The 25,406-nt window shown below is 45.2% G+C and overlaps 1 long non-coding RNA gene across 3 annotated transcripts in view; it reads left to right on the top strand.

The window, feature by feature from the left end:
* Nucleotides 1-5,369: 5,369 nt before the first annotated feature.
* The window catches only part of LOC136298827 (uncharacterized), a 50,896-nt gene continuing 30,859 nt past the window's right edge, over nt 5,370-25,406 (top strand). For all 3 annotated transcript variants that reach the window (XR_010723382.1, XR_010723384.1, XR_010723383.1), the window contains exon 1: nt 5,370-5,618. This is a non-coding gene — a long non-coding RNA (uncharacterized lncRNA). The remainder of the gene's footprint in view (nt 5,619-25,406) is intronic.

Below are 25,406 nucleotides of genomic sequence, written 5' to 3'. Positions count from 1 at the left end.
GGGGCTCTTTGCCCTGTCTGTTGCTTCCTGGCGATGCTGGGCCCTGTTAAGGAGATCTGGTCAGTGGACTGAAGCAGTTTCCAACCTTTCCTGCAGCTTTTAACTCTTCCACACATCCTGAAATCCATCAAAGGAAGTGCTAAAGAGGGAAGCTCCAAGTTGATGGATTTTATAAGCACTTTGTGGAAGAACTCAGCTCTCTATTTTTAACCCCGTGGTTGTGCATCGATCGCTGCCAATGTTTATAGCACTTTTCCCAGAGCTGCTCAGTACCATACAAACCCAAAGAGAAGAGATTGGGAAGCAGCCAGGATCAGGATGTATATCAACCTCATGCTGTCTGAAATAAAAAGGAATTAATTCACCTTCAATTTGATTAGTAGAAAATTAATAGACATTGAAGTTACTAGTGAAAGGAAAAATCAAAAACAAACTCAGGCCTTTTAATTCTTTGGCAATACTGAAGTTAGAACATATTAAAACAAATATGTTCTGCTGTTTCAATGCCTGGTTCCCTTTGACATCTGGGGAACATCTGGAACAATCAGGATGCAAGTTAAAACCAAGTCTTCAGATATGTCAGATACATATTTTTTAATTTCCTCTGGTAAAAGCCTTCTACAAAATCCAACCTTCCTTTTCTATCTGAATGCTCAATGAAACATGAAATTTCAACTTGCGTTCACCCGGGGAAGCACAGTCGGGACTCTTCCCCACGTGGCCGAGGGACTCCGGACACTCTGAGTCCCCGTGTGCCCCCGGGCTGGTGCAGACGCGTGTGCGGCTGGCTCCCGGGGCCACACAGAGCCTCCCCCGGCCGGAAGGATCCCGCTGCCGGACACCCACGAACCCTGCGGGGCCACCAGGTCACATAGTCACTTGAAGCGCTTTGAAAATTGTCCGGAAAGCCTCACCGCATCCTACTCCTCCGGCACGGAGCTGCGTTAGCCCCAGAAGCGCCAAGGGACCGGGACAGAGCGGGACCAGGACCGGGAGCGGGCCGAGCCGGCCGCTGGGGGGCGCTGCCGCCGCAGGAGCTCGGCGGGGACGGGCGGGGACCCGCGCTGCCAGCGCTGCCACACACCCCGCTGCTGACACACCCCGCCTCTGCCACAACATCCCACCGCTGCCACATATCCCACTGCTGACACACACCCCGCCTCTGCCACACACCCCACCGCTGCCACATATCCCACTGCTGACACACACCCCGCCTCTGCCACACATCCCACTGCTGCCACACACCCCGCCTCTGCCACACACCCCACCGCTGCCACACACCCCGCCTCTGCCACACACCCCACCGCTGCCACACACCCCGCCTCTGCCACATATCCCACCGCTGCCACATACCCCACTGCTGACACACACCCCGCCTCTGCCACTCACCCCACTGCTGCCACATATCCCACTGCTGCTGCCACACAGCCCGCTGCTGCCACACAGCCCGCTCCTGCCACCGCTGCTACACACGCCACCGCTGCCAGCGCTGCCACCCGTCCCACCGCGCCCGTCCCTCAGGCCGGTCCCCGGCGCCGTGCCCGGCCCACTCGCCTGGCTCCGAGCGGCAGTGCTGTCCCCGGGGATGGGCTCCCGCCCGCTGCCCAGCCCGGGGAGCCCCGCGGAGCCCCGCTCTCACCGCCGCCTCCTCGCAGGGGCTTCTCCCGCTCTGTGCTACGGCCAGCCCGGGCCTGGCCGCCCTGTCCTCAGAAGTGCTCCTCACCACGCTGAAAAGGCTCCAAAAAGACCCCACCAGCCCCATGGCAAGCGTTCTCATTTCCACAGGAGAAACTCCAGGGAGAAGAGTCCCTTCCTGCTAACACAGCAGTTGTCTACAGAGCTGGGGCAGCCTTCATCCAGGACTACTGACACCCCATCCTTTACTCCATCCAGCTCTGGCTGGTGTTCCTCCACTTTTCCCTTGAAGTTCTGAAGTCTCTCCAGCTGTACCAACAGGTCAGAACGATGAAACCCCAAAGCAAGCAGCCTCTCGTGCAGGTTTGTCAAAGAAAATGAAGTTCGTTTCTAGGTTTAAATAATTAGCAAGGTTTTGGTTTACATCAACTTGGTAAGTGTATCAAATCAAGCAAGCTACAGTTCTGGTTAAGCATTTTGCACACTGTGGACACTTCAGCCTCACCACTCCTGCTGCCTTTTTGTCTCCCAAGTTTTTCAACACCAATTATCGCCCCGGTTATTCCCGTGCATGGTTATTTAAACAGCCAAAGCCCTCACCCTGACTGAGATATTCATGTTTCACTTGTCCATCAGAAGAGCTTGTGAGGGATTAAAGCTCTGGACCTCCTTGTTCTGCCACTGACTCACTGGTTTGCTTTGGTAACATGCCTTGGTTCCTCCTCTCACCTCCAGGACTCGAGTAGCAACTTCCCTCTTCAGGGATGCTTTACTGATCTATGCACAGAGCTCACTTTGAAAGCAAGATAGAAAAAGCTGCAGAAATATCATGCTCTCTATTGTAGTGAGCATGATCATTCCTGTTTCACCTCCCTGGGCTCGTTCTTGACCTTAGAGTAACTTCTCCCTGTTTGTTTCCAAACACACTTGCAAAGATTGTCATGAAATTAATAAGTATTGACAGGAGGGTCAGGCAGGCAAAACCACATCTGGATGGATACCACAGACATTCAAAATTATTAAAATGCAGGTCAGATTATTAAAACAGTTTTTTTTCCTTTCCTTAAAAAAAAATGAAATAAGAACTATGAGGCCACAAAATTGTGCCTGAAATCTTGACTACAAATCTGGGCTCCAGATACTTCAGTGCTGGAAAGAAGGAGACAGAGTCTTCCTCGAGCAGAGCAAGACCAGCACTTGAAGTGTTTTGTGCTGGAGTGAAAGTTGTGCTTGTGCCTTCATAAGATTTTATTTTTTTTAAATCTTTGAATAATAGGAGGGACAGAAAAGGGTGAATGCTGATGAAACAGGATATTGCAGGGACACACACACACACACGTGACACAACACATCATTGGATCTTGACTGTTGACAGTTGTCCTGTCAGAACTCCAGCGCTGCTCTGGCAGAACAGACTCTCATGTGCTCTGGCCGTGCTGTGCCTGCCCTGGGTATTGACCATATTTGCAGTTTCAAAGTTCTTGTTCGAGTGATAGGAAAATCTAGATAACAAAATAGCATGCCATGAACTGCCTCACTGCCAAAAAATAATACCTGGATGTGAGCAAATACGTAATTTGTAATTCATAACCATACAGGGAGGTTTAGACATTGCATTGCTTATTGTCTATCTCACTGTTCATGTCTCTGCTTTCTAAACATCCAAGTTGTGTAAATTAGGGTGAGGTAAATTCTTGCCTGTCACTTTGCAGAAATAACTTCATTTTGAACAATAGTTTTTATTGTGTTTGGAATTTGGAATTTCTTCTTTGAATTGCATTGAATCCTCAGTGCTAAGGGCCAGCTGAACCCAGCTGGAGCCAGCCAAAATCTCATCTTTGCCTGAGTTTCAGATCTCACTCATCACATATTTTCATATGTTCTCTCCTTCTTGTTCCAATCACATTTTCTTATGGTGTTTCTCTACCCCACATCTTTGAAGTTAAAATGATCCGAACAAGTGTAGCTACACTGCTCTTTCTTTGGAAAGGATCACTCATCTCCCCTCAGGTCTAGGAGCTTGCTGAGGTTGAAGTAGCTGTGAAAAAAATTAAGGACCAGCTTAAAAAAACCCAAAACAACCCAACAAACTCTAAGACCCCTCATTACAAGAAACCTCTCAGAGTGCAGGTCACAATTACAATGTATTTTAAATTATACCTACATGAGAGGTTCTCATGGCCTCTTCCTTCTGCTGGCTGACTTGGCCATCTAGCCTAATCCCACGATTTGTGAGTTGTGGTGTTGCTGCTTCCCTGCTTGTGGCCCTGGCCTTTGAGCTGTGAGTTGATTTTGCATTATACATTTTGACCTGACACCCACACTTATGCTGAAGTCCAAATTTGCCTTGCATCTCTACTGTTTGGAGGTTGCTTTGGATCTGGATCCATGCCATAGCTCCCTCACCACCAGCTCCAAGCTGTCCAGGGAAAAGACTCCCTCTTGTCAACCAACCCAGTTGCTTGTTATAAAGGCTTTTATTTCACTCCTACAGGAAACAGCTCTGCCCTTTCTCTTTACAATTTGAAGTAAAACCAAAAAGCAGCCGGGTAGAACTGCAGTAGAGAGGAAGAGGTCTGACATTTAGTGCTAGATACAGACTGTCCTGCTTTGCAGCTCCAGCCAGCACGTTGGTGTATGTTGGTACAAACCGGCTTCAAAATCCTCCCAGGCGCAGCCTGCAGAGCTCAACATCCTCTACCTGCAATCTACACTGAGCAATATACACTGAGAAAGAGCCCCAAATTTTGGTTCCTTCTGTAAGGCTCATGTCAGTGCCTGCCCAGCCCCGACCTCTCTGCACAATTCTGCCCAGTCCCAAGGCACCTCCATCCTTCCTGGGTATTTTCTCCCCACTTCACAACAATTCTGAACTACTGCAGCACTTAGTGAAGCAGCTAATTAGGGAGATCTCTCAAGCCCAAACTGCAGAGAGTTTGATTAACAAAACTGCTCTGTTGTGGCTCTGGCTTGCAGCAGTGTTGGCACTTTTTGAAACTCATTCTATCCATGTGTTTTACTACTACAACGAAAACCTCTTTACCTGGTTTTTTTTTCTACAACTGAGGCTACCTAACTCCACCTGGAGAGTAAAGGCTGTACAACCTCCATTCAGACTGCCTTCAATGAGTTTGTTAGCCCATAAATAACATCAATCAGCAGTTGTTTTTGAGGTAGGGAAGTAACTTGACAGATTCTTTCAGAGGAGAATTAGATTCCTGATTATCTGTGACCTTGCGTGTTTCAGAATCATTACAGCCATTACAGGACATCACTTGTCTTTACTTTGACTGTTCCTTCTTCCTTTGCATTCTCCAACATTTTTCCTATTGATTTTCAAAGAAACTGATGGGGTCACGCTGTGGCCCTCAGCGGACACGAATGCTTAGTGCCTCCAGCAGCTCATAATCAGCGCGTGGAATGAAAAGCCATATATCGCAGCGCCGGTTAAACTCTGCATCTCTGCCTGGGAGACTGAGGCACAAGCAACATCCATGGAGGGGCCTTGCCAGTTAGGGCAATTGCCTGGAAAATGGGCTAACACCCAGGGGAACTGCTGGGATAATTCAGCCTTCCTAGGACCCTCCTGATTGTGCTGCAGTTAAACCAATGCCCTGCAAAAGCCACGCTCAGGCACACAGCCCATATTTTCACAGATTTCCCAATTGCCTGCCACAGGCACTTGGCAGGAGTAGGAACTGTAGCTCTTGCAACAAAACCTGAGCAGAGCGTAGAGCTCAGTGCCGTGACAGGGTGGTGTGACTGGTCCTGAGTGTTTTGAAAGCTCTGTCGCGTTTGCAACGTGATAGCCCTGGAGGGATTTTAATGCACAGCCTGCTGCTGTCGTGGTATCACCTGGAGTCAAGGGGAGAGAGGCCAGATGAGCCAGCGCAACGGGGTTTTACACATTTACTGACTCTGAGCTCGAGCTGAAATCAAAGAGCAGCCAGCTGTCTTGAACACTTCCATGGGAGGTGCCTGAGGTAATTTTTCTGTAGTTTTCAGAATAACTCAACATCCCTGCAGAACTGTCTGGAAAATGCTGTGTGTGAGACACTCTATTCCCATTTTTAAGCCTCCATGGGTGCAGTGATGGAAGGGGTTAACTGGGCGAGAGGCGCGGGAATTCTGGAGACTTTTTCAGATACCTGGGGTACCTTGGGCTCCGAAATGTTGACCTCTGACTCTCTAAGTTTATCAGCATGTTCACTAATCAGGGGTGTTTAATGGAACAGCCACATGGATTCCTGGCATTCTTGAAACGTTATGACCCTGTCAGTTGTATGAAGACTGAAAGTCTCGTGCTTTTGAACTCACTAGAGTTTGCACTGTCTTAGAAGCCTTTGATAAATACTTGCTGGATTTCTTACCTAGTTGCTCTAATCTGCCCAAGGTCATCATTCCAGAAAAAAAAAGGTTTCATTTTGTGGGCATTCATCACCTAAATGGATCGAATTAATGCTTTCTCTAATTCTGGAATGGTAAAGAGTGTTGTGTGTCATGTTTTTTAAAAAACCCCAGCAGATAAAAGGTTTATTTTCCTGTGATATGTGAAGGGGTTTGTGCTCACTGTCAGTCTCTAAAGACCAGTGAAAAACAAATGTAAAATGTTTTTGCATGAAAAACCCCTAACATTACTGAAATAGATCTCCCTCAGTACCCAAAGGTTTTATCAACAGTGTCCATGTGCATGTTTTTCCTTCACAGTTCACACCAGAGAGTTTTAGCACAAAGGCCTGGATTCAGTTACAATCAGAGCCCCAAGCCTGGAGGTGTATGTGATCCAAGCCTTGTCCAGAATTTAAATGGACCTAAATTCAAGCGGGTTGAATTCACCATGAATGAGGTATCCAAGCCACTTTTTAAAATTAAGCTGGAATTTAGCTGTCACTTTGAGCGCATGTTAAATTTTCCCTCAAGTCCAAGGTACAAACATAATAGCGAAAGCCAAGTAAGATGGTTTGAATTTTGAGCAATAAATACTTTTTTTTTTAATTTCTTGTGGATAAGCTCCATACAGAGCAAGCCTTGCTGGGCCAGATAAGACTAGATAACTCATCAGTGTAAGAAAGCCTTGTGATCAGGGTACTGGCAACAGGCAAAGAAAAGAGGCTGGAAATATCAAGAGTTAACAGATGATGTGATATGGATGGCGAGGCTTTTAAAAGCAAACAGTTCACATAATTTATAAATGGTTTCATAGGAAGACTCACATGTATCCGAGAGGCCATGCCTCAGCATATCAGACCTCCCAGGAGACTTTTCAGGTGACTCTTCCTTTATCAACCTCATTTTATTACTCCTAGTTCTATTCTTCCGCTGTTTCTCATCGTATCTCTCGGTATTTTTAAACTCATCACCTACTGGCAGTTTGTCATTAGAGAACATTGTTCAGCTGAGCTACACACCCTTATTTTGAAACGGGCAACAGCAGGAGCCTGACCCTTGCCAGGGCAGGGGAAAAGCACATGAAAAGAGCTGAGCAGGTCAGATCCCAAGCACGGTGGGAGCTGAGGTGCTGCAGTTAAGCCAGCATTGAGTAAAAGCCTCTCACTCACAGGCTGACAGAACGGTCACCTGTGGTTCCACACGCACCATCCTCTGCCTGCTGGCTTTTACCTGATGTTGTGAGGAGCTGAGGAATGGGGACACACAGTGACCAGGTTTGGATCCCCTGAACCTGACCCAGTAGCCAGGGAGACTCCTGATCACACGTGGTGCAGCACAGCGACCTTTTGTTTCCTGGTGAGCCTCCTTATGTGGGCTCAAAACCTTGGAGGAATTTTGTAGCAGTCCTAGGGATGTCTTTTTCTCCTCATTACCTCCCCTGACCTAGCAAATGGGGGGCAGGATGGGAATGTTCTTGGTTTCTAGGTCAGATCTTAATCTTTCTTTCCTTTACTGAAGACTCACTCCCTCCTTTTTCCTCTAGTTCAGATTTGCCTTTAAACTCTGGTTGAACACTTGACTGTCATTCTCTTCTGCCCTCTTCAGCCCAGGGCAGAACCATTTGTACTAACAGGATGCCACTTTTCTTCGTTTTCTGTCCCACACATTTCTTTTTCACCCCATCTATCACATCCCCACATCTGACTGATGCAATACAATGAGATATTTAAAACCACCCAAACTGTGCAAACCAATTTTTTTTCTCTGATCTAATGACAGAAGAAGGAAACCAACTGGGGACCCACTGATGTAAAACTCACTTTGCCAGTGAGACTCACTTACCTGTCTCCAGGCCCACGATCCTCTGGTCAGTGGAGCAGGTACAACCACTCTGCTTTCTGTGCAGCAACAGCTTCACCCAGTACAGAAGCCAGATGTTGGGCGTAACTCTGCTGCCTGACCCCTCGCCCTGCTCTGGGCTGTATTACTGTGAACACAGTGTTCACAGCTGCCCTTCCAAGTGACTTGGTCCTGTGTTGGCCCACAGCTTCCCTGGCACTTGCCCCACAGATTATATGTAAAGCCCTGGGCAAGGCTCCTCGTAGGAGCCTTGGTTTTCTCTTGGGTAGGTGTCAGTCCGATGCACTAATACTGCTGATAAAATCATGGCACACAATACATGAAGCTTTGAGCTAAGTAAAATACAGTCACAGATTTAATGAGTATCAAAATAAAGCTCAAAAAAAAAAAAATTACGACAGTACAGGAAATTGCAGAGCAATGGCAACCACAGGAGGAAAGCAGGAGACTATCATAAAGGCCCTGAAAGTCTGCAGAGGCCAGACAGACACATGGCTCTTCCTGACCCCTCTCTCCTGGCAGAAGGGGGAAAACTCTCCTCCTCCACTCAGCCAGGGGCCCAGCCTGCTGTTAGTCACCCGTTTTGAACTACTACAAATACATTAATTTAGCCAGCTAGAGAGAAATAAAGCTTTTGAAATAAGCAGCAAATAAATCACAGAAGGCCCATGTATAAAAACCAGGCAGTGTGACGTGACACCTCCACACAGGGCAGCTGTGACCTGTGTTAACCTGCCCAGGCTCTGGCACTTGAAAAACACCAGTGAGAAAACTTTAGAGACAACAAACTCGTACAAGAACCACTGCTACAAACTTCCTCCTCTATCGTCCTCAGGAAGGGGCTGGCAGGGCAACCTCAACTGCTTTTCTTCTCCTGCTGAGCTTGTGGACTCTGATCTACAACACGCAGCAGAGCCAGGCTGTGGGCACGCAGCCTTTCCCAGCTGCTCGTGTCTCAGCCGAGAGGTAGATTTCCTGGTTTGCCCTCATTTCTCATCTCCACAGCCTCCTCCTGACTTTTAGAGATTATTGCTATATAAGAGCTAAGCATCTTGTGTGGCATTCAAGAGGAGGTGAGTTAGTTTCAAGCAGCAGAGCTTTGCTGAGCTGACCTGGCTCTTCTAAATCAGACTACGCCATGAAGGGAGCAATCAACTCCAGCAAAGGGAAGGACAGCGAGCAGATTAGAGCTGGGGAAGGCTGGAAGAGGAATCAGACAGGGGATGAATCTACAGACACAACAGTTAAGAGGGCCCTGACTGCCAGACCCAGACTCTTCAATCAACAGAGACAAGTAGGTCCCATATTTTGACCAGCTACTTATTTGCTATTGCAGTTTCTTTGTGTGTACAGGGAGGTGACAGTGCCAAGCAGCAGGCAGGATAGATGGTCAGCTTGGACCTCATCCCACCACTTAAGAAATGCGTGGCAGAGTGGGAAACCCGCAGGGAAGGCAGGGAGCCCCCCATCTCGCCCCTCTCTCAACTTGTCCTCCAAGAGTGAGTTCTGCTCTCCTGGCTGTACACTGAACTCTCAGTAACATGAAGAAGTAATGAGTTTTATTCCTTCACATTTGTCCTTTTCTTCCTTGTTCATTTTAGGGAAAGGGCAGAGAAGAAAACTCTAGGAAGTGTGTGAAACCTGCCAGTCCCTAAGAGACTGAACAGATTTCCACTCACACGACTGTTACTGATTTGAAAGTCTGGGGCAAATCTCTCATTTCTGGCGAAGCTCATGTGGCTGTACCTCTGCTGAGGCTGCAGGGTACTTTGCCTACTGGTGAAACTTTGCTCATCCAAGCTTAAGTGAACAATTCAGCTGAAGTGAACAGTTGGTTTCATGCTTCGCTTGCAGAAGTGCCCTGAGCTCTGAGGCTCCCCTTTTGCTGTGGCTTGCCTCTCCACCTGTGTTGCTTGTGTCTGCTGCTCTGATTCTGGTGTGCACTGTTAAACTGGAGCAGTGAGAGATTTTGAAGCAGACAAAGTGATAGCTGGGAACTTCAGTCACTGCCCAACAGTTGGCACTCGTGGAAAGCACCACGATCTCCGTGGCTCCCAGCAGAGAGGAAGCTCAGCCAAAGGATGCATGGCTGGGTCCAGCTGTGCACTTGAAGGCAGAGGCTGCTTGCACAGCTCCTCTGCTCCAGCACCTGCAGAGCTCTCCCTCTTTTGCTCCTTGGACGAGAAGTTATTTTTGGCCGTGTTTTGCTATATTAAATATTAGCTCTAGGCTTTCCCCTATGTACTGTGTAATCCTGTTCTGTGTGGGCTTTATATATTGTTCTTTTGACATTATCACTATTGCATATTAATAAATTAAACTTTCAATTCGTCTTACTCTCTTGGGCCAATGTATATTGCTAGGGGGTGAAAAGAAGGGATTAAACTGGCTTACAGTGTTCTGCTCTTGTACCATGTTACAGCAGATGCATAAGAAGGATCAAGGAGCTTTCTTGGCTTGGAATGTTATATTAATAGCAGAATTGTGGGGTCATAATTTTTATTACACTCTTTTAATAAGCTATTGATGCAGACACATTTTACACCTATGGGAAAATCTAATTATGCTGGAACTGTAACATTGGATGTTCTTAGCAGAATATCACAAGGTATTAAGAGGAGAATGAGTCTTCAGTTATGTTGAATGAAGTTTTAGCAAGCCTAGTGGGGAGTGAAGGTTCAAGACAGAGAAAGAGGAGTAAAATCAGCCTGAATATCTCTAAGTTTGGGCTTTAAGTTGCTAATAAGCATAGCCATTGGGGAGCTGGTGACAGACTGAACTCTCCTGAACTCCTCAATAGGAGCATATGCAGGTGCATGATGCCATGCTGCACAGAGTCAACAAGCCCTAAAAAGAAGAATGCACTGAGAAAAGCCCCCTGTAGGGAAGAGCCTATGCTGGGGCTTCAAGACGTATGTTGCATCTCTGCCTTATAAAATGCAGTGTCAAGCAGTGGAAAGGTGAGGCAGAGAATGAACCAATGCCAGATGCAAGAGCCCCATCAGCCAGTTCCAAAATCAGGGAAAAGCTGAAGCTGACTAAAAGATGGTCTTTGTGATGGGAGTTGTGGAGGTAAAAGATATTAGATACTCTATGAAAGTTTGAATAAAATCAGAATGGCAGGGTTGAAAGCCACAGATGAGGAGAGGCAGAAAGCTCTGAGGTGGGAAGCTACTCTCTCTTAACTCCCACACACCAGAGGAGCCAGTGCTCATCCAGATGTTCTGCAAACACAGCCTCTATGCAGCCACCTCCACCTCCTCAATTAAAAAAAAAACCAAAAACAAAAAACAAACAAAACAAAACAACGGAACTGAAGCCACGTACCAGAAATCCCACACCCTGTTAGGCTGTAGCGGGGCGTCTGCTGGAAAGTGACTTGTTTAAAACACACTTGATAGTTCCTACAGCCATTCTTACTCCAGTTTGGTTTATGCTCAAGTAACGAACCCCACAAAAGCCCTGCATCTGCACTGTCAAATATATTCTGTTGGTGGTTTAAAGACACTCCCCTCAGAAGATCAGATTTCCTCATCACCATACAATGTCTAAAATATGTACAATGTCATAAGTGGACAAATGCAACTTATTTTTACTGTGACTGTTGGTCTTTTATATCCTGTAGCACTACAGATATGACAAGCTCTTTACAACCATTACAGGAATTCAGTTCCTTGCTCTGAAAATCTCTTCAAGATTAACTCTTGGCCTTAATTCTTATTTTGTGGTTTAGCACTTGCCACTAGCACACAACAGCTGAGATACAGCTTCGTTCTACAGACGACTTTACATTCATGTCCCAGCCAGTGACTCCTGGGTTATGATTCCTGCTTGAAGTCCTGTCAAACATATCTTAATTTGTTAACAGTTTTGCTCCACTAGGCTGACTCTGCTAAAAGGCTATAAAAAGTAATAGTCCATTTGTGAGTTTACTGCTATTAGCTCCAAGTGTTAATTCATGTGCAGAAACCTGTACAGCTGTATACCTGCAGTCAGTAACAGAGGACAGGAGGTTACACACTGGGTAAGGAAATTATTCCTGGTGTAGATTTGGTGCATATTCATCTGCAAACAGTCACCTCTCCTGCCTCAAGAAAGGACTGATAACTTCTTGGTTTTAATCACACGCTGCCAGTTCTAATTGCTTTACAAACAGCATCAAGGGGAGGGTAATTGGACCCTTCAGCTTCTCCCTCATAACAGTGTGACTACCCTGGAAAGGAAAACAAATCTTCACCCATTCCAAAAGCTAAAATGAAGCGAGTGATGGGAAGGGAGACTTCTAATTTCTGTGCAAGGTAACACCCACATGTTAATGCTTAATTTAAAAAGTGAGAACAGGGGTGTCCCCAGTGAGTGACTTGCCAGGGGATGCACAGGCAAGACTATTGCACTTGGAAAAGCATAGCTTCAAGCCTGCACCTGTTTCACACCCTTGCAAGGACAGATGAGCTCGTTGCCACCTTACACTGCCCTGCTTGCCAATGCTTTCCTTTCCCCAGGACATACAGAGAGGACAACAGAGCCAGGCAGGTGCTGGGCAGTAAATTCTTCTGCAGAAGTGCCCGTTGTTTCCCCAACCACTGACACTGCAGTGTCCTGCCTCAGCACTGCCTGCCAGCACTGGGCAGAGCCCAGGCAGGGACACCACAGCACCACTGCAGCAGGTCTGCAGCAGCCATTGGTATTTCTGCAACACCCCCTGGGCAGGGTGACATCACCAAGCACTACTTCTCTCAAGTTAAGCCCCTAAACTAATGGCAAATATTAGGGATTTTTTTTTTTTTTTTTGCCAGCAAGAAATAAATCCTGCAGAAGTCAAATCCATCAAGGATACCAGTTGAACTCAGTGTTCCCTATTCTGTAGGGCAAAGAGCTATAATTTCCTAAGATTGTTCCTAATTCCTTTTCAGGAGATCACAGAGTGAGCAAAGCCTGACAACTCAGTGTCCCCTTGCTTCAGCAAAATAATTGCTCAAATGCATTGCAAAACTGCATCAAGGAAAAGCCTCAAGCCAGCCAAGTGCTGTGTGTGCACCCAGCCTCACTGGTGTCTATAAACCATGTTTCTTGAGGAGCATTTTCTGGCTTTCTGGGCACCCCTACATCAGCACTGAAACACCAAGACATTTTGCCTGGCTTTACATAGGAAAAATAAATGTGGCTGTGAAGATAAGATAGAATAAGAAAACAAAAGAACTTATCATAGTTAAAACAAGACTCAAGTGAGACCACATGGAATGAGACAACAGGGAAGCTGAACAAAGGAAAATATTAGAAAAATGCAGGTTGTATTTGGTGGAACAAGATCTTGAAAATCTGAGGATGTTTGCAAAGCAGTGCTAGTTCCTGTGGATCCCAAGTGCTAAAAATCTGCCAGAATTTGTTATCCTGAGTTTAAAAAGGAAAAAAAAGAAAAGCTAACAATGGCTTTATTTATTTGATTTTTAAAAAGTAGCAGCTCTCTGGACAAAGGTCTCCAGAAGAAGAGAAAAACAGGTTGTGACTATGGGTGCCAAGAAAACATAAAAAAAGCAACATGCATGCAAGAGTCTCACACTACATCACACTGAGCAGAATGCTCACAGGGAGCATTACTTTGACTGTCCAATATATCGAAGCAGGAGGCATTGAACCCCATCTTAACATATATCTGGAGAAATGTTTATAAGCCCTAGGGAAATTATTCTCACCTCACCCTATGAAAAGGGGAAAACCAGGACTAATTCTATGACACAAGGGTCTTTGCTGTGCACTCAAGCCTTTTTTATGGTCATATGTATATAAACATTACAGTGCCTTCTCCATGTTAAATCTGCCCTGACTGAAACTGTCCTGAAAATACTTTGTTCAATGCTTAGACCCTGAAAAACAACATTTGCTATGTCCAAACTTCCTGCTCATTCTTAAATGAATTCTAAGAGGGTAACATTTAATGATGTTTCCATTGAATTCAATCTTGTTTGCGTTACGTCACACAAAAATGCACTGCAGGAGGATTCTTCATAATGCCATTATGCTATTAGTGATAGCGGGAGAAATTGTGATATTTAAGCATCAACAGAAATGGCTCCATTGGCTTTCGGAAGAGATGGGGAAGGAAAAAGAAAAAGGGACAATCAGCTGATATGTCAAACATCCATATACAAATGATGATTCAGAGAAGGGTTATGATGGTACTGAGGCTAATGAGACACTAGAGATAATACAAGAGACACAAAATCGAGTTCACTTTATAATCTGAGCATATTATAGAGCTAATCAAGAGGAAGGAAGAAAACAAATCATTGCTTGTAGAAGTGGAGAGGAGGGGGAAAATGCCAACAGACGACTCAATGCTCCTGAGTCATTTCAGTTCCAACTATCCCTTGACCTGCCTGGGGAAGTTTGAAGAACACTTTAAAAAATGTTTTAAGTCTGCCCTATGCTTTCTTGACTGAAAAGGCAAAACCAGGACAAGAGACAGACTTCTAGATCTGTCATTTACAGCCAGGGAAAAGCCAGAGCGAGTCCTGACTGGAGCTGGTGGAGATGGCTGTGCCTGTTGCGTTAAGTGTGCCCCTCACATCTGCCAATCTTCCTCTGTTGATCGAAACTTTTTTAATATATAAAAAAAAAGTTTTGTACGCACTGGTCTTTTAATAAGACAGTTATTTGCTTTTAAATTTACATCTCTTTCATCACCCTGCTTTTCCAGGGAAGGAACTTCCGATGTTTTTGCACTTTCTATGCACTCCCCTGTTAGACAAACCTGTGACAGCAGCAAGCACCCAGGACTCAGACAGCTGAAGGATTTGAAAACACCCATCCAAGATTCAGATCTGAATACTGGAAATGAAAGTGAACCCAGCTCAGGGTACAGTCAGTTCCCTGTATCTCTTGGAACAGAACCCAGTGCAGTGAAAACCTGACATTTCTGATTGTGGGCTCCCCTGAAAGCTTGTTACTAAATGCTGAAAGTTAGAAACTCTTCTCATGCTTTTCCTTCCGAGTTTTATGGAAGCAAAGAAACCATTTTGCAACTTCTGTAACAAAGCATCTGGTGTTGTTTGGTTACATCGAGTACATGCACTGGGTTTAGGTTCTTCCAGGAAAACGATTTGAAAGCTTCTGCAACTGGAACTGAACCATCCTGATTCAAGTTAAAGAGAAATTCACTAATACATAGTAGCCTTGTGTAGACAATGCATTATATTAGCCTGTGTGTCTTGTCATAATATATTCCAAGTGATGTGTGATGATGGCAAATCTGTTATCCATTAAAAAGGTGCTGAAGACCAGCCTGTCGGAAGACATTTTTTCCCCCAATTTTACTCCTCATTAGTTTTTGAAGCCTGGAAGTTACAGAACAAAGTTCATGTTAAAGGCTACCACTAATATTATCAAGCTGCTTTAATGCTGGGGTAATCAAATACGTGAAAACTATATTCCCAATTCCTAGCACCACATTTTTATTCTAAACATTGGAAAAGCACACACATCCTGGAGAGAAAAATGTTTGCAGCTGACTGATATTTATCCAAAAAGTGTGATTTCCTCAAAAGCAGCTTGGTGCAGCTTCCTGCCTGCACAGCTCGCACTGCTGGGGCTCTGGTTCAAGACTTGCACACTCTGCAAGTGGACACTAAGGGGTGTAAATTCATCAACTTCTGCTGAACTTTATATTCACACACTGCCGTAAATTGAGGTTAGAATAAGACTGCACACTTCATATAGAAGTGCAATTCTATTTTCATATGCTTAGAAGGGTTGTAGAGACTTGTTTGTTTGCTTTTGGGTTTTTTTGCATTTTGTTTGTTTGTGTGTGTGGGTAGTTGGGTTTTTAAAAATAGAATATGCAAGGAAGCAGAATTAGGTTTCCTCTCTAAAAAATTAATGAATGTTACTTTTTTTTTTTTTTTAAGGAAATTATTTATATTTAGATATCAGACATCTTCCTCTGACTTAACTGAGTCAGGTTCCCCCTACTCCAACCTTCGCATACCAAATTTTTAGAACTAATTTTTAGAGCTTTCTCTTTACAGCAGCTAGCAAGAAATTTTGGCCATCCAGTCCTTCCTCTGGGGGTTCAAGACTCATAACAAAAGATTTTCCGCATCCATCATTTGGAAAAAAATGCCTCCACGCCTAAGTTTTACAATCATCTTTGCCTGTTGCTTCTATGCCTTAATACATCTGATGAGAAATCTATAATATACTTCCATGGGATCTTTTTGGAGAGGTAGCTCAATGCTATAGATCAGAAATTGTGATGATTTAGAACGGTTTTCTAAATCAAATGAAGATTGACAAAGAAATCAGTGTATCTCAACATAATCTTGTTCTGAGTGATGCTATTATGAAGTGTCAGACTGGAGATTAGCAAAGCAGAAACTCGTGGAATTAAGAGTTCCCTGGCAAGGCTACAGTCCCTGGCTGTACTGAGGGCAGGATGGAGATAACAAATATCTGATAGAGAAGGTCTCTGCCGAGGACTTGGGCACAAAGTTTCTTATGGTATACAAACAATTTACAGGCTTTGCTTGGTGCAGATAACATTTCTCCCAAACAACTGTATTCCAGAGTGTCTGTTTAAAAGCACTCAATAGTCAGCATTATTCAGAGTTCTCCCCACCTGAGAGGTTCACCAGGGCTGGTGCCTGCCCATGCAGCTGTGCACTGCTACAGCAGTAAGAGTGGGATCTGTCATGGTAACAGAGAAGTGACTCTTGCACCTTTCTCTGCTCCCGTGAGAAAAGCAAGCCCTGAAAGAGACCCTCAGGAAGCTTTCCTGGTCAGATACACCTATTCTTCTTTCCTGAACAGCAACAATTCTAAAACATCTCATTGTAAGGACAACCCTGGGGAGCACATGGCAGCCTTCCAGTACCAACATGCTTTACTAAAGGTAAAAGAACTTTATCAAGTAGTTGGGCTTTTCTGATCTATTAAATGATAGCTTGCAAATCCCTCCCTATTTTTGTAGGGGTTTTTAAAGAGGTGTCTTTCAAAGAGGGAAACACAACAGTAGAACACCTCTGTGGCAGGGCTCCCAGAAAGGTTTTACACTTCTATTCCCCAGTAGTCACCCTCAGCCCTGCTCTTGTCTAGAAAGTGCTGGAGACCTTCACTCACATCTCTGAGCACAAGGAAGTTCCAGCACCGTTTTAAAGGGTGGGAGCTGACAGCAGGCACCACCTCCAGATAGGACTGTTTATGCTGAGGCGGGATAAATGGATGGAGATCTCCATTAATTGTAACCAGGGGAGTAAAGCTGGAAGTGTTTCCTCGCGCAGAGATAGCAGCGCAGGCAAGGAGCACAGGGGGAGCCGCGCTGTGCCTGCAGCCGGCTCCTTGCAAGGAAGGTTCCTGCTATTAATACCACGGCTATCAGAGCAGATAACACTGGAAAAGGCAGCAACTTGCAGAAAGGCTTAGGTTAGAGTAAACTGAGAGTACTCTTTGGACTACAGGGTGGGGTAAAGTCCGCAGGGCGTTCTCTGCAAGTCAAAGAGCCGCGGTGCAGCGGGACCGTCCTGCTGTCGGTGCTGCAGTGACACCGACAGGCTGCACTGCCCTGCCCTGGGTGAAAAACAGCAAGTGCCAGGTCTGCGCCTGCCTCAAAGCACAGGGACAAGATAAAAGTCAGGAAATGGGGAAAAACACCCTGTTTGTTGATCACAGTGTGCTGAGACAGATCCTGATCCCTCCAGGGAAGGCAGGTGTCCTGTGACCTACCACAAAAGGCAGATGAGCTTCCCCTGAGAAGAGAGTGATGGTGACAGTTCCACCCATCCCCGGCAGTGCTCTTGGTGGCAGTGGGATGTTGTTTGTCTCAACCAAGCGTTGAACCCTTGGGAGAAGTGCAGCTCTTCTCTTCATGCACCAGTCTTTCCTGATCTACTTTCAGTTCCTTCCTGCAAAACTGCCCTGTGCAGCAGGCAAGTCAGGGATGGAGAACTTCCTCCCCTGCTTCAGCCCTTTGGAAATGGCTAATTTACTACAACATAGAAAGGGAGAGAAAGGAAGAAGGATAGTGAAACACAGCCCAGCCTGGGCCTCGGGGCCATCTCAGGTTCAGGAGGAAAGGAAAGGAAAGGACAAAGAGCTCAGAGACCCCCCAGTCTGGCGTTTTGCAGGACCTCAACATATCAAATTGAAACGGGCCTCTTTTTGCCCCTGGCTGTTCCTATAGTTTAAATGCTTTAACCTTTAAAGGTAGCATTCAGGAACCATGGTACTTAAGTGTTAAAGCTAACTTGGAGGGTATTTTTGCAGAGGGGAAGGAGTTTTACAGGGTCTTTTACCTACAAGACTTGCATTTCATTTCAGCACAGGTCATGTCCAGTGCTGGCTCCACGTATAACCTGCCCATGGTCCCTCATCTCACTAGTTTCCTCCGTCTTGTCCTGTGGAGATCAACAGATTAAGAGCAGAGAAGATCTGAGGCTTCTTTCCCAGTGGTGCTGAGTGCCTGCTGCTCCTCACAGTCCTGATAGAAAGGGTGCTCAGCACTGCTGCAGGAGGCAGCAATTCGTCTCTGTCTGTGCTGCTCTTTGCCCTGGTCTTAAAGATTATTTGAGACATTGGACAAGAAACAAAGAAAAGCCTTTCCCTATGAAAAACTGTCAGAACTCTACTCAATTTAGGGATACTGATCCCAGTACCTCTAACCACAGACCATGTTCATCCTCAGAGCAGGCCCTGCACAGTCTTTCTTCCTCTAAAACTTTCTTCTTGTTCTGCTATTAAGAAAGCCCACATCAGATGTGTCACTTCCTCTTTGCTCATGTAGTTGCTCATCCAGTCCTCTCATTCCCATTTTTGATCTCGCTGTACTTTTCTCCCATTTCATCTCTGCTATCTTCTGTTTCCTTTGTTTGCTCCTATATGTACAGAGCTCAGAAAGGCTCTCTTGACATAATCAGCCTTCTGCCTCTTCCTTCCTGTTGTTTTCTAAACTTTACTATTTTTCTACACTGAATTGCTTTTCCATTCCTCCCATGTGGCTTGAAATGTCTCCTTTCCACAAGCACTATCAGAGGTAGCAGTGGTCTTCTCACAGCCAAGCTAAAAGGGGACCTTCTTCTTCTTACATTTGAAAATCACATCCTCCCTGGACACAGGTCAGTGTTCCTTTATTTTCCAGACCTCCTCAACTACTCATTTTCCTGTCTGATGCTCAGGCTCCAGTAATTTATCTTCTGTCCTGCCAGTATCCTGGCAGTATCCATGGAATTCTGTCCATCTGCTAAGCTCTATTATGCAATTTTTTTTCTGCATATTTTACCTACCAACCTATAGGTGACACCCCAATCATCCAGCAGCAAGGAAGGAGGTTTTTTTCTGGACAATTCACCCATTAGAGTCTGTTTGCTGAGCCCATTGAGAGGACACATTTTCTGGCAAGGACACCTCTACATTAAAAACAACAATCAATGAGTTTGTTTCATGCTCTGATTGTTATTGCAGTTCTTAGGTTTGGGGTTTGCAACTCACAACCTGCATTCCTTAAATAACAGCCAAATTTCAGCAGCAATCTCCTCGGACAGGGTAGTCACCGGAAAATAACCTGCCTTGCATGTGAGGGCAGGCTGGGGAGGAGAACACCTCTGTGTGACAGTACAAAACCACTTTTCCTGGATGGCACAGCAGCCAACAGCTTTCCCATGTTCCCATGACTGTGCATCACAAAGTGTGCAATTGAGCACACACACTGCACAACCAGCCCCAACCCCACGCACCCAATTTCAGGAAAGCCTCCATGGGCAAATATATTTCAGGTTCTTAGCTAATTCTTCTCCAGCACTGGAAAAGAACGTGATATTTCCACTTAACCAGGTATAACTAGTTAAACATATTGCCACCAGCACTTCAGCAAAGTGTCTCCTACTCCTCTCATTCCCCCATGATTTTACTATTTATGACTTCTCAGGGCAGAGGAAGACAAAGCAAGAGATTAACTATATTAGAAACCAAAGCAGGAATTATTAGGAGGGGATCAATGGCATGTGGACATGGACTGCAGTCAGGTTCCAAAAACCCACAAGACATTCCCCCATTGGTAAGGTGGTGGGGCAGAGGCCCCACATCTGCCTCTTCCTCCAACCCAGAAATGCAGCCAGGACCCACAAGCACATACAGGAGTTAAGACATACGCAAATTGCTTCTGGAATAAAAACAAAGGTGCACAAACAGACTTAGAGCAGCCTCAGCCCCAGCCAAGCCCCAGGTTAACCAGCCCCTAGCACCCTCCAGATGCCTCTAGACAGCCCTGGAATCACCAGGCTCTCAGCAAAGAGCAGAGGCTGCCTGAACTCAGCACCCCTGGATGCTCCAGTGCTTGAGACACAAGCAAGCCCCACAGCCTTGGCATCCCAAGAAGACACAGCAGCTGCCTAGAAAGGAGAATAACCTTAAAAATGCATTAATTGCCTGTAGAGCTGCATTAGATTGCTGCTAACAAGCTGTAATAGGTTTTCAAATCAAAGGTGGTTGATGGCATTTTGCCTTGGTTTTCCTCTTCCTTTTTTTTTTTTTTTAAAGTAGTTTTTTACTAAATACTCTTCATCTTTCCTAAATTCTTGTTTCCCCTCTTTTCCTCTTGTTGGTTAAATCTGGGCTAAGGTTGATTGCTGTAGGACAGAGGTATGTTAGGAAATTTGATGCAAAGGACAAGAAAACAAAAATCAGAGGTATTTGGTCTGAAAAGAGGCTTTGTCCAAGGCATAATTCTTGTGTGTTTAAGGACAGAGTAATAGATTTGGAAGGATAAGTCATATATCTTAGGATTTTCTTCCCTGCCCCCTTTGATTGATTCATTCCAGTCTCTTCAGATCTTTGCCTGTTCCCACAAACCTGGAATCTCAGGATTGTTTGATTAAGTCATGGTTACCATGACAATAAAAGTGCCTCTGGCCAGTTTGACCTTTGACTGGATTCAATTCACTGAGAGAAATGGACAGAGACTATAGAAAAAGCTTCAGCTTCATGTCCACTACTGCATAAAACGGGCTCTCCCGCACTTTGAAAGTGTGAGCTGGCTGCCCTTTTAAAAATATAAATTGGGTTGGAATGCTTTGGAAAGCATTTCTAAGGTTTTGGTAACCAATTTCTTAATGAATATCACTTCAGATGTAAAATGCACACAGTGATATGGTTGGAGATTTATTTTAAAGTGTGGCATTTAGCACAACAAAAGCAAAAGCTGAAATCAGACTTTGCATGTCCGATCTATATCCACAGAATTTAAAAATCATGTCATAGCCATATCCATCAAATATTTTATAGGTATTTGCAAATACCTGGCTCTTTGTAAGTATGTACATATGTATAGAAGCAGATTTCAGACTTAGAGCTCATTTCCTCTGCTGCTAGCCCACCCCGCCGCTGCAGGCATTGTGCTGCTGTTGCTCATATAGATAATTATTCCTTTTCAAATACTTTCATTGTAAATCCATTTCAGCAAAAAATAAGGGGGGGGGGGGGGGGGGGGAGACGAGAGAGATTTCAAAATTAAACCTGTTATGCGATTTGTAAATGGGCCTGACAGGATGACAGCCGAGTGGCCGTTGCAAGGCAATTCATGCATGCAAGATTGCCAGATCCCTGGTGGGAGAGCACGCCGTGCCCGCGCACGTGTGGGGGCTCCGCTGGTGCTGCTCTCCACCTCCCTGTCCTGGGCAGCCCCCTTGTTTTACTGTTTCCTCCTTGCAAAGGAGACAAATCTGTTCTTTGGTCTAGCTCGGAACAGTAATTCAAGCCAGCTAAAAAGTGGGTTTGCTTCTGTATCTGCTGGCTCCCCAAAAGGCAGGTGGCAGGAGGAATCAAGGGCTCGAGCCATTTGGGAAGAGTGGGCTTCACTGGGCACACCATGGAGAGAGCACTGAGCAGCCCTTCCCTGGTGTATGCAGCCAAGGTGAATGATAGCCAACGAAATGGCACAGAGCCAAGCAGAGGGAAGTAAAATAAACCCAAGCACTGTGAAAACGAGGGAAAAAGGGTGTCTGGGCTGGGGCAATAGCTGCATTGATCTTCCTTGGGTAACAGACAATGCTCGTTTAAAAGACAGACCCAAGTGGGCAAGCTGGAACTTGGAAATTATTTTCCCCTCTTTTTTTATTTGATTTGTTGCTCATTTACTGTCAAAAAGTTCTTCCTTCTTCTCACCTAGTTACCTTGAATCCTGAAGCCATGGGAAATAACTGAAGGGGATTATTTGAGCCCTCCCACACAGGCTCTCAGACTCAGAATCCTCCTGTTTCCATGCTGGCCATCAGGACCATATCCTGTCAAGTGGCACAATTTCAACAAGTTCAGTAAAGAGCTGCCATTGTCACAGGATTTTGGTTCCCAGACCAAGAACTGGAAGAGAGATTTTTCTGAGAGGGAACAGGGAATAGAGAATTTTGTTTGTCATTTTTTTTCCTCTCTTCTTTTTTGGTGAAAGGCAACAGGGAAAATGCCACATAAAAGTATACAGGAAAATGATCTATCAGAAGAAATCTGTCCCTACTGGAAAAAAAATTTTTGCTTCCAAGAGAAGTCAAAGTAAGATTTTGAAAGGCACTTACCTGACTCTCAGGGAATACAAACTCCTAGAGATCCTCTGGCTATGGAAAAATGTGTCTGAATCTTCCATACCTCATAAATTAAACTCTTTGGTTTGGATGAGGATGATTTCCCCTCTGAAGAAATAGCAGTCACACACCCCACTGGCTTGTTCACCATCCCTTGCTACAAGATGGGAGAGCACTAATAAACATAGAATATGTCTGATCCAACTTGGCCTTTCCTTCTCCTCATTCTTTTGATGCTGAATGCTTCCAGTTGTGCCAGTCTGTAAACTCTGCAGTATTTTGTATTCTCCTTCAGTCTCTCTCTCCCTCTCTGTAAGATTTCACCAGCCTATTAGTGTTAGAACGTGAATGTTTATTAAATCCAGATATCTATTTATCTATTGCTCTATCTTTATGCAATTCATATACATGTATGTCTGCTGAGGCATGGTCCTGGGTATAATGTTCCATTAGAGTGAAATGTTTACATAAGGGAAACTGAGGAGTTTAGCTATTATAAACCTGGACACTGTCAGTTTACTTACAAGAATGTCACATGCAGCCCATGGCCAACCTTAAACTGAGACCCTATCACATCTCTCCTTTCATATCTGTGCCTTTATGTCTTCACTTGTGACCCATCACAGACATACTGTGGATTCGTTCAGATGCAACAAGAATCTTAATATCAGTCAGTAGCGCCCTTATTGGAAACACACTGTGTCTGTGCAGGGTGAATGTCAGACCATTCCTTTTTTTTTTTTTTTTTCTGAGATGATACCTATCCCCATAAACTCAGAAAATTATCACACAGTCTGTTACATCTGTCTCTCCCTCAGAATACATAGAAGAAGTAAGTCTTTTTCCTTATTGACTGAAAAGCTACATGGCAAGTCCCCAGTCCCCATCCATGGAAGGTGAGCAGGGATTTGAGAAGGAGCAAGGGTTGTTAGATGAACCAGAGGTACCTATCACATGGAAAGCAATTTGGAAATAACCTGCCTTTTCCTACAAGCTGGATTCTCTGCTCTGGGAAAACACAGTTCATTTTTAGATCCAGTAAATAACAAGATGTTGGGTGACCACCAAAGACAGGCACTGCTCTGTTTGAAACCCTGCCAGCTAGCCATAGTCATCTCCAGAGTAACTCCTGGCACAATCACAGCCGGCTGTGATTTTAAACATAAGAGCCTGGCTGTGGCCAGCACTGCCTTCAGCTGAGGAGAGGGAAACGCAGCCTTTTCCCCCCTGGTCCCCGCTGCCGGAGCCTGCTGATCGCACGGTGGCTCTCGCTCCCAGCAGCGATGCTCCTGCCTGCCCACTCCACAGCCCAGCTCCCTCCTGCCTCACCCCCTGAAAGGCAGCGCAGCTCTAATGACCTCCCATGCACTTACATCTAACAGATACGTTTTTGAAAACAGAATCAGACCTCACACATCTACGACCACTTTAAAAGGCTTCTCACCGCACCTTCTGCTCTCTGTTCTCTACACTCAAGTGGAAGAATGGCACAAAGCCCCCCTCTCCCCGCCCTTTTCACCCAGTTCCTCCCAACAGCAAGAAAATCTTAGAAGAGCCAAAGGAAAGCTAAAGAAACAACTCTGGGTCTTGTCTGCTCAGGGAACAATTTCCACATCTGGCTTTTGCTGCTGCTAGAGGGCTGAGTGCAGCTTTACTCTCACTTCTCTCCCTCTGTGTCCTCTGCTTTCCATGGATCCATGTGGATATTGTTTCTTGAGTCAAGCCAGTCAATGGGAGAATATTTCCATCACCAATTCCCAAAGACTGTCCTTCTTTCCATCTGATGCTCACCCACTCATGAAAAGAGGAAACAACAACAACAACAACAAAAAATCACAGAATCAGTCTTGGTTCACTTCTTCTTTCTTTGTAACTCTCAACCATTGGTTTTATGGACTATCTTTTATTAAACAGTGTGGGCTGAGTCATGTAAGGACAAATTTGCAGGGTTGCATTAGACACACCATGTGCCACAAAAGGTGCATGATCAGAGGCTGAAGACAAACACGTGCATCGCTGATGCCTTACTGGGGCTGTTCACAATTGCACTGGTTGATGTGAATAGTCAAAACTGGGCAGGAGCATAAAAGCTCTTCACACTGAAATAAACCAAAGCTCGGTGGTAATGAGCCATGGTACCCCACCTTAGCTGCTACCCCCGGTACCATCTCTGTGACAGAGAACTGCCGTGATGTGCTATACCTCTGGACACAGAAAGCAAAGCCAAAAGGACTACTCCATCCTTAGATAAGTCAGTAATAAAGAGGGAAGCTAGTTGGGAGGTTTTAATCATTGGTTCAGAAAAGACATAATCTGATAAAAATCACTGTTTAGATATAAATCCAATCTATGAATTCTTAATTGATAACCGTTTGATAGGGCAGTGCTCGTGTTGAGATCTTTTACACCAGATCAGGCATCACCTGTCTGTGCCTTTTCCTTGGTGCCATGCCAGATGTGCAAAGACAGCAAAGCATCTGCTGGGTGCTCTGTGGATTTCAGTGGGACCACAACCACGTGGCCATGCCCAGTGCCCAATGACAACTGAGTTACTGTCTTTTACTTACTCTAATTGTGACTCCTTCAAATAAATAATTCAATAAGTTATTTTGTGAAAGTAGACCAAAAAGACAGCTACAATCCATTTACACTCAACTAAGGGAGCACAACACACCTTTCTCCAGGAGCTCCTCTGCTTTGTTACAATCCCCTCCCTCCCAGCAGTCGTGTCCAGGGCTCTCTCAGTCCAAATGGGCTCTTGGGAAATTATTTCCCTTCCCTAGATGAAGACCTGGTTGCTTCTTACAAACCTTATCTCTTCCACTAATTCTTGCCCCCACTTTTGCCTGCTCATTGCTCATTGCTCCTTTTTAGTCATCTCTTCCCTAATACCTCTTTGGTGACTAGAGGAGAACAGAAGCAGAGGAGATGATTCATACAAACTAAATTGGGGGTTGTACTTTG

The sequence above is a fragment of the Chamaea fasciata genome, unplaced genomic scaffold (assembly GCF_029207755.1).
Source record: "Chamaea fasciata isolate MVZ Bird 193981 ecotype frontalis unplaced genomic scaffold, bChaFas1.0.hap1 SCAF_18, whole genome shotgun sequence".
NCBI classification, from domain to species: domain Eukaryota; kingdom Metazoa; phylum Chordata; class Aves; order Passeriformes; family Sylviidae; genus Chamaea; species Chamaea fasciata.
This window is presented reverse-complemented; position numbering and strand designations above follow the sequence as displayed.